At 36.8% G+C, this 13,847-nt stretch overlaps 1 protein-coding gene across 1 annotated transcript in view; it reads left to right on the top strand.

The window, feature by feature from the left end:
* Positions 1-1,079: 1,079 nt before the first annotated feature.
* Hr39 (Nuclear hormone receptor FTZ-F1 beta) overlaps positions 1,080-13,847 on the top strand; it is a 30,341-nt gene continuing 17,573 nt past the window's right edge. The window contains exon 1 of the mRNA XM_064679015.1: positions 1,080-1,240. The gene's annotated coding sequence lies outside the window, so the exon portion shown is untranslated. The remainder of the gene's footprint in view (positions 1,241-13,847) is intronic.

Below are 13,847 nucleotides of genomic sequence, written 5' to 3'. Positions count from 1 at the left end.
TGTGTGCCTGTGTGTATGTTGTGTTTGTGTGAGTATGTCGACTGTAAGTGCATGTGTAGTGGAATTAAAAATGCAAGCAATCGCATTAAAATAAGTGTAATGCATAAATAAAGTTTGAGCTGCATAAAAAAACAGAACTAAAGGCAAATGTTAATTCACGCAGTGTAAAACAACAAAAGTAGCAAAGCCAACAACAAATGTGGGGCCATTCGTATGCGATTGTGTATGTATGGGTGTGAGTGTGTGTAACAACGACGACAAGAGCGCAATAAGATAAAATTGAAGGTTATTCTCTACAAAAAAAAAAACAAGTGCTTGTGTATATGTGTGTAAGAGAAAGAGAGTGAGAGAGAGAGGCACACACAAAAACGGGGAGAGCGCACGCTCACTCGAAGAAAGCAGCGCACAAAAGCAAATGCTGAAAATGTCAATAAACTCTGCAAAGGTGAGGAAAAACGCAACGCAAGAGTAGCTTGGCAGCGGCAGAGACAGAGGCAGCGTTCTGCTGCCGTGTAAAATGAAACCCAGAGCAACAGCAGCAAAGAAAGCAGCCAAGAAGCAAGTGCAAAAAAAACGACCCACACTTAGGCATACACACACACACACACATACGTTAACATTTATAAAGAAAGCGCTTGTACGTGTGATTCTTATTGGATGGCGTTGCAAAAAAATATCTGGTTTTTAGTTTACAGCTTCCGCGTTTGGCTGCGCGTTGCAACTTCAACAGTTGCCGTTTTGCAGCATTTTGTTTATTTACTTTTTGTCAATTTGCTGCTCGGTAGCTCGTTAACCCAAACTCACACACACACACACACACACACAATCAGCGACACTGAATGATTAATTTACCGTTAATAATTCACAGGTGAAAAAGAATATAAAAAACAGCGGCATTCATTGTGCAATAATATTATCGTTCGCGTTATTGTGCAAATATTTTTTATAAAACCATTTTACAACAACAACAAATGTCTGAATTATTTGCATTAAAAATGCATAACATGTGCATAGAAAATTAATTAAAGTTTTCAATAAAAAAAATTTAAATTAATTAAAATTTACACAAAAATATGTAAACAATTTTTATTGTAATCAAAAAAAAATAACAATTTCAAAATAAGCGAGAAATTTAATTCTGACACTTGGGCAACGCGGCAACATTTTAGGGAATATCCAAACAAATCTTATTAGACTGAAAACAATCACAATTGGAATATTAATTTTATAATTTTGAATGGTAAGTCAAAAGAAAACACACTTTTTTTTTAGCATTTAAGATAATAGGAGTTATTGAAAAACTGCCGAAAAGAAATAAACCTCTTGATTGCATAAGATATTATATGTTTTTGTTAACTTATTAATTTTATACATCTTAATAGTTGCTTAAAATGATAGCGAAATAACCGTAATGTGTCTTACATTATCTTAAAACATTGTATATGACAAAGCAAGGTTTAAAACCTGGGTTGGGGCTCGTGTAAAATCGAGTTCACGAACCGAATCTTAAGCCAGGTAGTCGGTTTAACGAGTGAACCGAACCACCGACCATTCATTTGGGTGATGCAGCTCGGATATTGCTGCTTTATCTGTGATTCACAGAGATTCATATCGATAGTTCGCAAATGGGGCTGACTAACGTATGTGACTGACAAATGCGGCTGTCTATAATGTGTATAAATTAAAATGGTAAATAGTAAATGTAAAAATAAATCGGAAAAGTTAAATCGCATAAAAAAATGAAACTACTTTAAAATATTATACATACTTAACTAATAGCCAAATTAACCGCGAAATTGAAACAAAACTGGAAGCACTTTCTTGCTAAACAAATGAATCGATTATCGATAAATTGTGTTCATAAATGGAAACATTTTTGTATATAAGATCAAAAGTGGATCATGGGATGCAAAACGCGCGTTTAGTTACACTTAAATTAATTGAATTCATGGCTGAGATACATACATACATAAATGTTTATTTTTGGCATCTCTGCTTCAAACTTGAACTTAGCTTTTGGCCCTTAACCAATATTTCCGCCCACTTAACGCGCTCTGGACGGGCTCCGGGTTCTATACCCACTTGAGCATTAACCACAAAAGCCTCTCCAGCAGGCAAATGAAAACAATTTAATTAACGCCCAATTGCGAGGGAAACGTTCACCAGCCAGCCAGCTCCTACCCAGAGCCGAGCGAACCACTTCACTTGAAGCAGTGAAATGTAACGGCGCCTTTGGTCACTTGAACTACTTTCTTGGGGCTGACTCATGGCTCGGACTCTCGGACGGATCGAATGGGATGGGATCGGGACTGCGAGTGCGACTGCGACTGCGAGTGCGACTGTGGTAACTGCAATTGTGCAGCGGTTGGCCCGGAGGCCACCGGAAATTGTTTCCAACGTCAAAGAGCGGGGCGTGGAGTCCGGAGCGCGGTTAAGAGCAGCTTTTAACGACGCGGCCCGGGCACGTTTTGAACTCTACCACACGTTGATTCTGCTTCTTCTGGCTCTTGTTCTGCTGTCGCGGCTTTCGGGTCTTTCGCGTCTTTGGCGTCTTTGCAGCTTGTGCAGCTTGACCCAGAAAAATCAAAGAGTCTCGCGGTCTCTGCCGTAGGTGTATTGTAATAATGATGATCATTGCTAATGATCTGCTTGTTGGTCATTATGATGTTGCCATCGCATAAACCATTTTAAATGTTGGCTCATTATTATTTTGACTACGTCGACCCGCTTGCGGTTTTTCTGTTTATTGGCCGTCTGTTGCAGTTGCGCTGTTCACTTATTATGCGCATACCCTGTAAGCGAAGAGGCGTTCGAAAAGGTATTGATCACAGAAAGACTGAGACTTAAGTTTGATGAATTGAGAATTATTTAGTATTTTCTTAGGAAAAATGTATTTTTTTAAATTATTATTTTTTTTTATTTAAGAATTTGTTGTAATTAAAATATACTGAAATTATGCTCTTAAGCTTCGACATTTTCACTATAAAAGGTTTGAAGACAGCTAATTAGTAATAACACAGGTTTAGAACTCAATTTTAATACATACATATGTATACATATTACAGCTTATTATAAAGAAAGAAAAGAAAAGATATTGTAAAACCTAGGACAGGGTATCAACATGTCGAGCACTTACGACCTAATCACTCTTACTTGTTTGTATCTGGGTTTATGTGCGGTCTTTGCTTTTATCAGTAAGCGGCAGCGGCAGCAGCAGCTTCCTTCTGGCTGCCTCTCTTTCTCTGTCCCTCTCTGTCGCTCTCTCTTGGCCAAGGTTGTCGGTGTCGGCAAGTTTTGTAAGTTGATTGGCTCTGCGGTTGGTTTCTTTCATTTTTTTGGTGTCTTTTGCCCCATTGGACACGTCCATTGCTTTGTTTATGTTCTTGAACTCTTTTTAAGTGTGTGGCTAAATGCGGCCCCAAATGTTAATTTACAGCTTTTGCTGTCATAACTTAAGCAGCCGCCAGGTGGACGGCTAACCGCGCGTGGCAGGGAGAGTAGAGCGTAAGCGGAAAGGCAGCAGCAAAAAAATAATTGCAATTACCGAAATTGAGGGGCGATATTTAATGTTATCGACGACGAAATCGATAAGCGTTAATGAAAATAAATGTTGAATATTTTGGACAAAAACTTAAGCAATTGATCGGAAAGAAAATGGGGAGAGATTAAATAGTCACGTTTGTATTTGCTATCTTGTTATCGACTATGCTATCGATAAAAGGAAATCAAGAATAATATATATAGAAGGCCAACAAGGATAATTTGATCACAAAGGAACCCACGAAATTCGAGAGAACTTATCAATATTGTTTTAATAATAAGTATGCAGTAAGAAAAAGGGGTATGAATTATTAAAACAGAAATTTAAGTTGTCAAACAGCAATAGTTAAACAGAATATTATCGAAAATGTTATCGATAAACACTTAAAATGTAGATAGCATGTTATTATGCTGCAAATATTTAATTAATCGTTTACTGTCTGAGATTTTCTTAAGAATAATTTGGATGATTTCGAATGTGATATCAATGATATCGATATGGGTATGAATTATAAAAACAGAAAATTAAGTTACTAAACAGCGCATTTTTTGAGCATCCCAATCTTATCGGAAATGTTATCGATAAACCCTTACATGCTACATCGCTACATATAAATCATTGACTCTTTGTTATGCTCTTAAGAATAGTCGATATTGATAATTTTGATTGTGATATCGATGATTGTCAAACAGCGATAGTTGAACATTTATATTTCTGTACATTTTCGAACATCTTATCCAAAATGTTATCGATAAACCCTTAAAATATAGATACACGCTACTAAGCTGCAAATATTTTAGCTATTAATCGTTTAATCTCTTAGATTTTTATTAAGAATATTCGATTTTGATAATTTCGATTGTGCACTAGTTGCGTGTGGTCCGCATTGTTTTCGATAACATTCTAAAAACCGAGTGTGCATTATGTTGTTTATAATTTGTCAGTGAGCGCCATGTCAAATGACTAATTTGCCTGTTGTTGGTTACAGCAGCAACAACAACAACAGCAACAACAACGACAACAACAGCGGCAACATCTTTTGTTTGTGGTTCGCCCATCTGTTAACCGGTTCTCGATATGTCCGCAGGCACATATCGATTGTTACATGCTATTTGGCATCGTTTCGTGGGGCTCTCCCTCGCTCTCTCTATATACGTCTATCTCCCTGTCTCTTTCTATTTGACTGCTAATTAGCAGTTAACAATTGCAGCATTGACCTCCTCCCATAATTCTTCAGCTGTTTGCTGTTGTTGCTGCTGTTGTCGATGTTGTTGTTGTTGTTGTCTTACCAGCAACAGCAACAACTTTTCGCTTTGTTCTATTGTCTGAGGCGAGAGATCAAAGCGCAGATACAATAACATGGCAGCAGGTTTACCTTGTTGTAACCTCAGCGAGAAGAAGCAGACGAAGTCGAAGTCAAAAAAACTTGACTGAGTTGTTGTTGCTGTTGTTGTTGTTGTTGCTGTTGGTTCAGCATTCGCCACAGAGCTGGCAACATTGTTGCCGAACTGCTGCTGCTGCTGCCGCTGCTGCTGTTGCCATTTGGCTGCAACAGTTGTTGCTGCTGCTGTTGACTTTTTGGCCAACATTGAATGGCTTTTTATCGTTTGTTGCCTGCCTTTTTGTGGCTTTTTGTTTGATTTTTGCAACTGCAACTTTGGCAATTGCCATAACTGTTGCTGCTGCCATTGTTGTTGCTGTTGTTGTTGCCGTTGCTCGACACGGCGCCGTGTCTATGGCCTATGTGTCTGTATAAACATGATCGTTTTGGCCAATTTCTGTGCAACTGCTGCCGTTCGTTCTGCAGTTTCCCGCCAACAGCTGCCGTTGCTGTGGCCAACTGCGAAACATGTTGCCCAGCAAAAGTTGCTGCTGCTGCTGCTGCTGTTGACGGGTTGTGTAACAATTGTGAGCATTTTGGACTCCATCTGAAGCTAACCCACTCGAATCTAGGAAGTAAATAGACTGGTCAAATAAAATGTAAAACATTTTCTCATCCAATAACAATATTAATTGTTGCAGGATCACCAGAAATTCAAATTTTAAAAGTCCTTAAACAAAAGGTGTCGCAACAATCTTCTTTAACCCAATTTTGTTTTCTTGAAAGACATTTTTATGAAAATGCCTCCAGACTGTTAAAGAAATTAAAAAGGTTTAATGTGTTTTATTATATTATGCACAAATTCACAATGTGAACTGCCAAAAGAGGGTACTTAAAAATAGGAAAGCTGGCTGCAACAATCATTGTCAGAAAACATATTAATTGAGCTGCCGTCTTGGCTTAACGAATTATGATTTAATATGGAATTCATACTTAAATTTTATCAAATCTATTGAATTGATAATGTTCATTGTGACAAAAATCAAGTAAATATGCATCTCGGCTGGAAATCACTAAAATTGGAACCGAATTGGTTTCAGTCGGGAATTTAAACAATTTTTATTTAAGATGAACCGATTAAAAACAAGCCTTAAACTGACTCTCTTTATGACCTCGCTACTCTTAAATTATATTAATTTTATATATTTCCATATATAAACAATTATTACCAATTAATTTAACTTACAAAATGCAATGGTTCTAATGAAAATTGTGAAAATGTGGAGAACTAAGGTTTGAATTTAGGTTCATCGTTAATGTGGGAAACCAGGTTCAGGGATCAAACCGAGGTATTGCTCTGAACCAAAAACCGAAGTAAAAAAGTTGGATGGATTTGCAGTCTTGATAAACGTATTCAATTTAAATATGTTCCCACTTCCTCTCTAATAGAATATTTTCCAGTTTGCAATACTTATTACAATATGGAAATGTGTACAGCATTTGCGAAACTATTCCGAATCCCCTTAGGGTTTATATACGTTGGCCTGATTCATTATCGAAAACTAGCCTCTCATTTTGAAATGTATGTTAATGAAGATAAGAACATTCAAAAATTGGAGAGAAATCATAAGAAGAATGTGCTGATGGAAGAGTTTGCCGAACTTAATCAAAGTCAACGTTTAATCAAAAAAACAAAATGATTGCTGTTTAAACATTTCTTGCAAATAAGATAATGGCAACCAATTGAATATGAACAGCTCTTTAACAGAGATTGTGGACAAGATCAGATAAGTTGCAAGTGTATTTCGGATTCGGCGAGTCGAATTTGGCTGTGCGCGTTTTAATGCGCGTTTTGTTAAGTTTCAGTTGTAAGTTTGTTTATTTATAACGCTGAAGGTCAACTAATAAATCGCAGCAGCGCTTAAAGAGGGCCACAATAAAAACAAAGGCAAGAACAGAATTTATGGCCATTAGCCATTAGCCATTTAATTTATGCAAAGCAAAAGATGAGGCGGCAGGCGGCCGACCGAACAAGAAATCGATAAAAATCTCATCAAATTAAGGCAAAACGATAAAAATTGATTGGACTTACAAAAACGACTCGAAAGTTGCCTGAAAGCTGCCTGAACAATAACAACAAAGAAAGACGAGTCAATAAAAACTTTTTATTAGAAACTATTCTAATGCGAGAAGCCAAAGGGCCAAGCGATTTTGTGGAGCTAAGAGCTCAAGTTTTAGTTGAAGAAGTTTTTGGGTGAACTCTTCCCCTCCTCACCCCTCCCCTCTACACTCACCTGGTGCCTGTGTCTGTGGCTGTTTGCTCTGTTGCCCCGTCTGATGACTAATCACTCGAAAATTGCCGCCAGCCAACGAGAGTTGGGCTCCAGTTTGTTTGGCTTTTGATTTGGATTTTGCTTTGGTCCTCTTTTTGCTGCTTTGCTTGATTGGTTCCACTCCCTCCCCAAACACACACACACACACACACACACACATACACAGGCACAACAAGAAACGGGTTTCTTCCTGTTTCAGGTTTCTTTCGGGTCTCAGTTTGAGTGACGCTTCACATGACGCATGGCTCATGATGTTTGGCGCTTAGCTCGAACCAAAGCACAAGCTGCAGCTCGAACTGGAGCTAGTTGTGTGCAGAAGGAGGCACATGACAAGCAAAATGCTCTCGTACTTTTCAAAGTTAACACTTACCACTGATTTATGTGCATGTGTGTGTGTGTTGTGTGAGTCAAGAGTCACTGAAAACTCCCAGTAGCTGAAATCAAAAGCAATCAATTCAATTATTCAAGCACTATCATGTGGAGGTGGATACAATAACATAATAGACGACCATATCCATATTAAATAATAAAAGGCTGCAACAATAACAGCAAATGTAAAAGGCAAGCATTGCTTAACTTTTAACTAAAGTGCAGAAAATAAATAATAAAGAAAATTGAAATATTCAAAATTAATAATAATAAACACTAAAGATATGATGAGGAGTAAAACCTTAATTAGCATTTCTTTAATTACAATCGGAATATGCTCATAATTCTTATGCAGTTATTATTTCAACATAAGTCACAAGTCAAAAAAAGAAAACATTTTAAATAAATTTGTAAAAGATCTTTTAAATTTCGCAAAATTTTACATTCGATGCCACATTTTATTCTTATTTGCAAAAAATTCAAACAAAAGAACCAACTCGTTAAAAAACTCTACTTTTAAAAAGCTTAAATTTTGAAGGATTTTTAATACAGAAACAAATTTTTTCAAAAATATGATTTTCATATATAAATTATGTTTGAATGATTTAAATTTTTTATCAATTCTAATGACTAGATGTTTCATAACAGATAAAATACTTTTAAAGCTTGTTTCTTATGGGTATGTTTTTAAAAAATATCTATTACGATTTCATCAAAGATCATTACGAACTCAAGTATTCTTGATTTAACCGCAAAAACCCAATTAGGAAACTAAATATAATGCTGAAAACCTAAAATTTATAAACTTTGTGTACTTTAACAAGCGGAAATACTTTCGGAATTGGAAAGAATATAAAAATTGTGTACAGAACTAGATTTTAAATAGTTAACCGTACTTTTGAGATATAATATTCCTCTATTCATAGAACTATGTCCATTCTAAAACTTAACTCTTAAAAATTCCCATTTAACAAACCTTTTCAATACCCGTTTTATTTATGATTTTGTTGTTGTTAAATTTATGACTGAATATGTCTGTGGAATAGTAAATAGAGTTTCTCCTTAGGTTTAATAATATAATATTCACGACGCTCACTTTTATGGATATATATACACACATTTATCTAATAATTGCGATGAGCATTTACTTGTCTCTCAACTCTGGCGGACTGCAAGAGTTTTGGCTTAAACCGTGTATTTAGCGTATATTAGGCAACCCACAACAGGTGTTTATCAAATGATGTTGACTTATCTGCCAAATATTTGGCCGATTAATTTTGTTTTGTGGCAAATTCGTTGGCAGCCTTCTTCACAGCCAATTAGCGGGTACCGAAATGTGTACGTCCCGTACCCCCGCAACCCGCACCCCGCAGCCCGTACCCCGCACCCCGACTGTATCACGCGACCGTCTCGCTAGAGTCGCCTACATGAAGATAAATCGACCAGAATTTGTATTATATATTATAGAAAGCTATAGAAATGTTGTCATGAATCATTTGCCAAACTCATTTGGCCAAAACGCGGCGAAATTTTTCATCAGCTCGCACAGTATTGATGTGTATGTATGTTTGTAGTTATTTATGTATAATTGCGTTTGTATACTTGAAAAAATCGCCTCAAGGTCGTTGCTTGGCTTTCTATAGAGACACACACACACACACACAAACACACCTATCGTATACACTCACACACTCAGAACGTTCTTCGGTGCTTGATTATTTCATGTATGTATTTCCTGTTTGAAATGTGCTAATTTATTTATGTACACTTTTTTTTTTTTTTTGGAATCTTTATATTATGTATTTATGGCACATAGAGACGATTGGTGGAGCGAACAGATACTTGTACAGATACCGGCATTGTCAATCTGTCGCTCATTTGGACGGACGAATAGACGAACGGAGAGCCTAAGTACGGGTGTACATTCCAATCTTTTGTGGGTCTCCAACATTTGCCGAGAGTTTAAGTAGATCCCCCAATTGCCTATCAAATCTTATCTATGGGCAATTATTAAACTTTACGTCTTTTGTCTGTGAATAGGGTCAATGAAGGTTGAAAATATTTGCAAGGTTATAAATAACTATTTTTTGATATGTGCTGAGGTATAGTTATATGCATCTCAAATGATTATAATCCAAGAAGAAGAAATATAGCAATACTTAGGTCACGAATATCATGAATTTTAATATGGTTTTTAATTAGTTTGTTTCCCTCGGAAATACTTGTTTAATAATGTGAATCGAAGTGAAAAAGATTTAAAAGAATGCCTAAATATAGAATTAATTTAACTAAAAATATTTGTGCAAAAAAATCAATTTTAAAAGACAAAAAGTTTTTCTCATCAACTTTTACTAATTTTGAAAAAAAAGTACTTTATACTCTTACTTTATAAGCTTAAATTAAATTTGAAATATTGTATTCAAAAGCTAGAAAAAAAACTAGTTAGATGGTTTCCAAAAATTCGATTTCGATGATTTATATTTATATTCCTATGAATTCTATATTATTTACTTTATGGTATCAATTGTTATGGGGGATTATTATTCATTATGAATTGTACTGTGAAATTCAATCAAAAAACAATTTGTTTTGGGCTTGTGCAGTGCGTAAGAGGACAGTTTACCTAAACATTTGTTCCGAAACGCTTTCAACTCTTATGAGAATTTGATGATTGTGTCTTATTAACAAAGCGTTTGTAAGTCATTTAGAAATGTCATTTTATTTAAACTTAGATTACAGACAATTTAGTCGGACAAACCTACGTAAAAACGCTTAAGCTAAGTTAAAGTTAAGTTAAGTAACATTTTTGAGCACATGAAATAAATTTGTTTGGGATCTTTGGTAATGTTGTGAACTAGTTAAATCGGCAACCCTCTCTGAAGATTCAAGAGGGTTCCACTTTGAAAATATTCATATATTTCTTTAAGAATTCCTATCTGTAGACTCTAACAACATTCCTGTGAACAATAAGTTCTGAATAGAGGCAAACCCGGCAGGTATTTTTATTGGAAAATTTTCCAATTTCTCATTTAGTTGAAAATATATATTTACATTTAAATTCACATACATAAAGTGAATTGTTTATACATATTGTTTTTCTCCTTTAAAACTAAACCATCTATATTAGTTATGGAAAATTAATCGCCGTTTTTGTCAATGTCTGTTTATAGAAGCAACAGCTTAACCTTCTTGGCCCGTATTCAAAAGTAGAGCCTTTTATATATTAAGTTAATCATGTATACACACAAAGTCTACAAGTTTTAACTGCCTCAGGATCGGGCACTGCGCCTCGGATCCACTTAAAAAATTAAAAATGCGCCGTCGCCGCAGCACCATAATAAGCGACGCCTGGTAATATATGTTTTCTCAGGTCCTAAATTAAACGAATGTCCTTCAAAACGGGGGCACTGCATCGCATTGAAGCCGAGCAAAGGCGGCAGAGAAAATGAAAATAATGTGGGAATACAGAAAAAATAAAATAAAATAAAAAGCAGGCGTAAGGCAAACGCATTTTGGGCTGTTTTAATCAAAACAAATCAAGTTTGCGGGAGGTGACCCGACTGCAGGGAAGGTGCAGAACCAAAAGATGCAGTAAAATGGGGGAACGAAAATATTTGTGCAAAAGTGTGGCAACGCGCGAACAACTGGCAGACGGAACGGACAGACGGAACGGACAGACGGACGGACGGACGGACGGAGGGACAGCCGAGACAGACCGAGACGGAACTTAAGGAGCGGGTCGAACATAATTTCAAGGATTTATGTCTTATTCAGCGCTTTAAAAGGTGGCTCAACACACTGAGAAATCCGAACGAATTGGACAGGAGGGTCTTAAAGTGGACTCAAAGCGGTTGTTTTGATGTTTACATTTGCATGTACATATGTATGTACACATGCGGGTTCATAAATATATATTATTTTAAGATGGTAAGAGTTACGACTTGAGCTCAATTCAAGAGATTTTTACTAAGCTCCTTAATGAGCTACTATATATGGTTGTTGATGGGATAACAAAGATCTGGTTCCTTGTTAGCAAAGGAAAGCTAGGCTCTCCTCTTTTCCTACCATGTAGATGGACAAATTATTTAATAGGAGTGCAAAGCAAGTTATTAATTTTATGATAAATATATTTTTCTTTACCATCGGGTTAAAGCTAACCACTTTGTAAAAAAGCATTTCAGTCATAAAAATCAAATAAATTTTTTTCGAATTTGGATCTGGCGAACCCGAGCAATACCCGATATTATCAGTATGTATGTGTCCTAGTATGTTATCTTGGCTCTCAGTTCAATTTTCTTTTTGTATCGGGCAATAACCTAGAATATATATGTACATATCTGTTTTACTAAATAGGTTCTATGGAGGAACCAGCTCAAATATTGAGTGCTGTGATCTTAAATCAACAGATGCCAAATATAAACCACGATTGGTAAAGATTTCTTTATGTAAAAATAGTTTTAAACGTTTTAGGAAACCAGGAAACAACGATGTGATCATTTCAAAGGCGGCAACTAATGAATCATTAGTAATGATAAGTTCGAATCTGTTAGGATTAATGATATTTTGTGGGTTTTTGTATCATGTGACATGCCAATGTATCGATATAACAATAATCAATAAGGTGTATGTATGTGTGTACCTGTAAGGTTAAAAGAGTTGTCAAACGCAGCAGAGGGCCATTGGCAGCAATGACAACACTGACAGGCAACAGTTTATAAAAAAACCCACACATCGACAGCGCCGCGAGGTAGCAAATGCCCGCCGGGGGGGCCGAAGAACTTGCAACAACAACAAAACAAACGGCAATAAAAGCAGCGCGCGAAGAAGATCATTGGACACATTTGCACGCACACACACACGCACACACACACATATATATAGACACGCACACATGCATAGAAGGTAACTAACATCGAACGCGAACACCAAACAGAAGACACAAAGAGCTAAACATAAAACATAAAACAGAAACGCAGCGTACAAAACCAGACAAAAGAAAGGCCAAATACGTTCAAACATTGTCAGCACAAGTCGAAGCAGCGACGCCGACGCCGACGTCGTCGGCAGCGACTGCGACGACTTGTTGCCAAGACATAAAAAGCCAAACAAAGCGACAGACGTCGACGACGGCGACGACGACGACAACGAAGAGGAAACACAAGCCAAACTGTGAAAAAAAAGAAATGCGAGAGAAGAGCAAAGAACATAAGAATAAAAGTAACACGTCATCATGTCTGCCTCTTCGACGGCCGCAACAGTCGCTGCCAATGCTGCCAAGAACAAGTTGTAAATGAGGCGGCAGAGCAAGCGAAGAAAGAAGCAGCGCGGCGGCAACAGCAGCAGAGAAACGAAGACTGGCCAGAAGAAGAGGTCATTGGCGGCCATTGACTTTGTCTCGTTGATGACCTTGCCCCGAAAAATGGCGTGGCAAAGCGAAAGAAATAAAAATGAGAGACCACGAAGAATAAAACGAAGCATACGTATAAAATGGGCAGCTGAAAGTTGAGCGAGCGCCGCAGTCAACACTGAAATGCATTTGCAAAGACAAAAAGTCAGACAACGCGAGAGAGATGTAGAATTAGAACGAGCGAGAGTGAGAGGCACTGAGTTGGAGGTGCGCGCGTGCAGCTGGTGACACTGCAGACAGCAGTGGCCTTTTTGGCTGGAGAAACTACTAATAAAACGGAACAAAGGACGAGCACAGACAGACGGACGAAATGTGCTGGGCACAGGGCCAAGGCAAATGGAGCAATGACATTGATGTGGGGCTTACATGCTGCATGCACTCACACACATGCATACACACTATGTATGTATGTGCCAGTGTGTGTGTGTGCAATGTACATGCAAATAAGCACACATACATAAGCACAAAGCACTTATTTTAAGAATGTTTTCGGATTAGATTTCACATATTTAAATTGAAGAAGGGTTATTTATATAATGAACAAACTAAAATGTGTTAATCAAGTTCAGAAGAACACATATGCTTGTATCTACTTATTTTGTGGTATTTTATGGTATTATTTGTAGTTATATTGTATTATAAATAGAAGGTGCGAAAGAATTGTTAAAAATCTTCAATTAAGGAACTTTATGTAAAGGAATAAAAATATATGTATATGCGATGTTTAAACTTTTAAAGTTGGCAATATATAACTATTGCATTCATTAATTGTGTTTTGGAAAAAGTCTACAATCTATATTCTTAGTCCATCTAAATTTACCTATCTATATTAACATATAGAAAGTTGATTCGGTTCGGGCAGCTATTCTAATTTGT

This window comes from Drosophila montana, unplaced genomic scaffold (genome assembly GCF_035044405.1).
Source record: "Drosophila montana isolate Dmon_TW-CO22-7 unplaced genomic scaffold, ASM3504440v1 contig_1962_1, whole genome shotgun sequence".
Lineage (NCBI taxonomy): Eukaryota > Metazoa > Arthropoda > Insecta > Diptera > Drosophilidae > Drosophila > Drosophila montana.
This window is presented reverse-complemented; position numbering and strand designations above follow the sequence as displayed.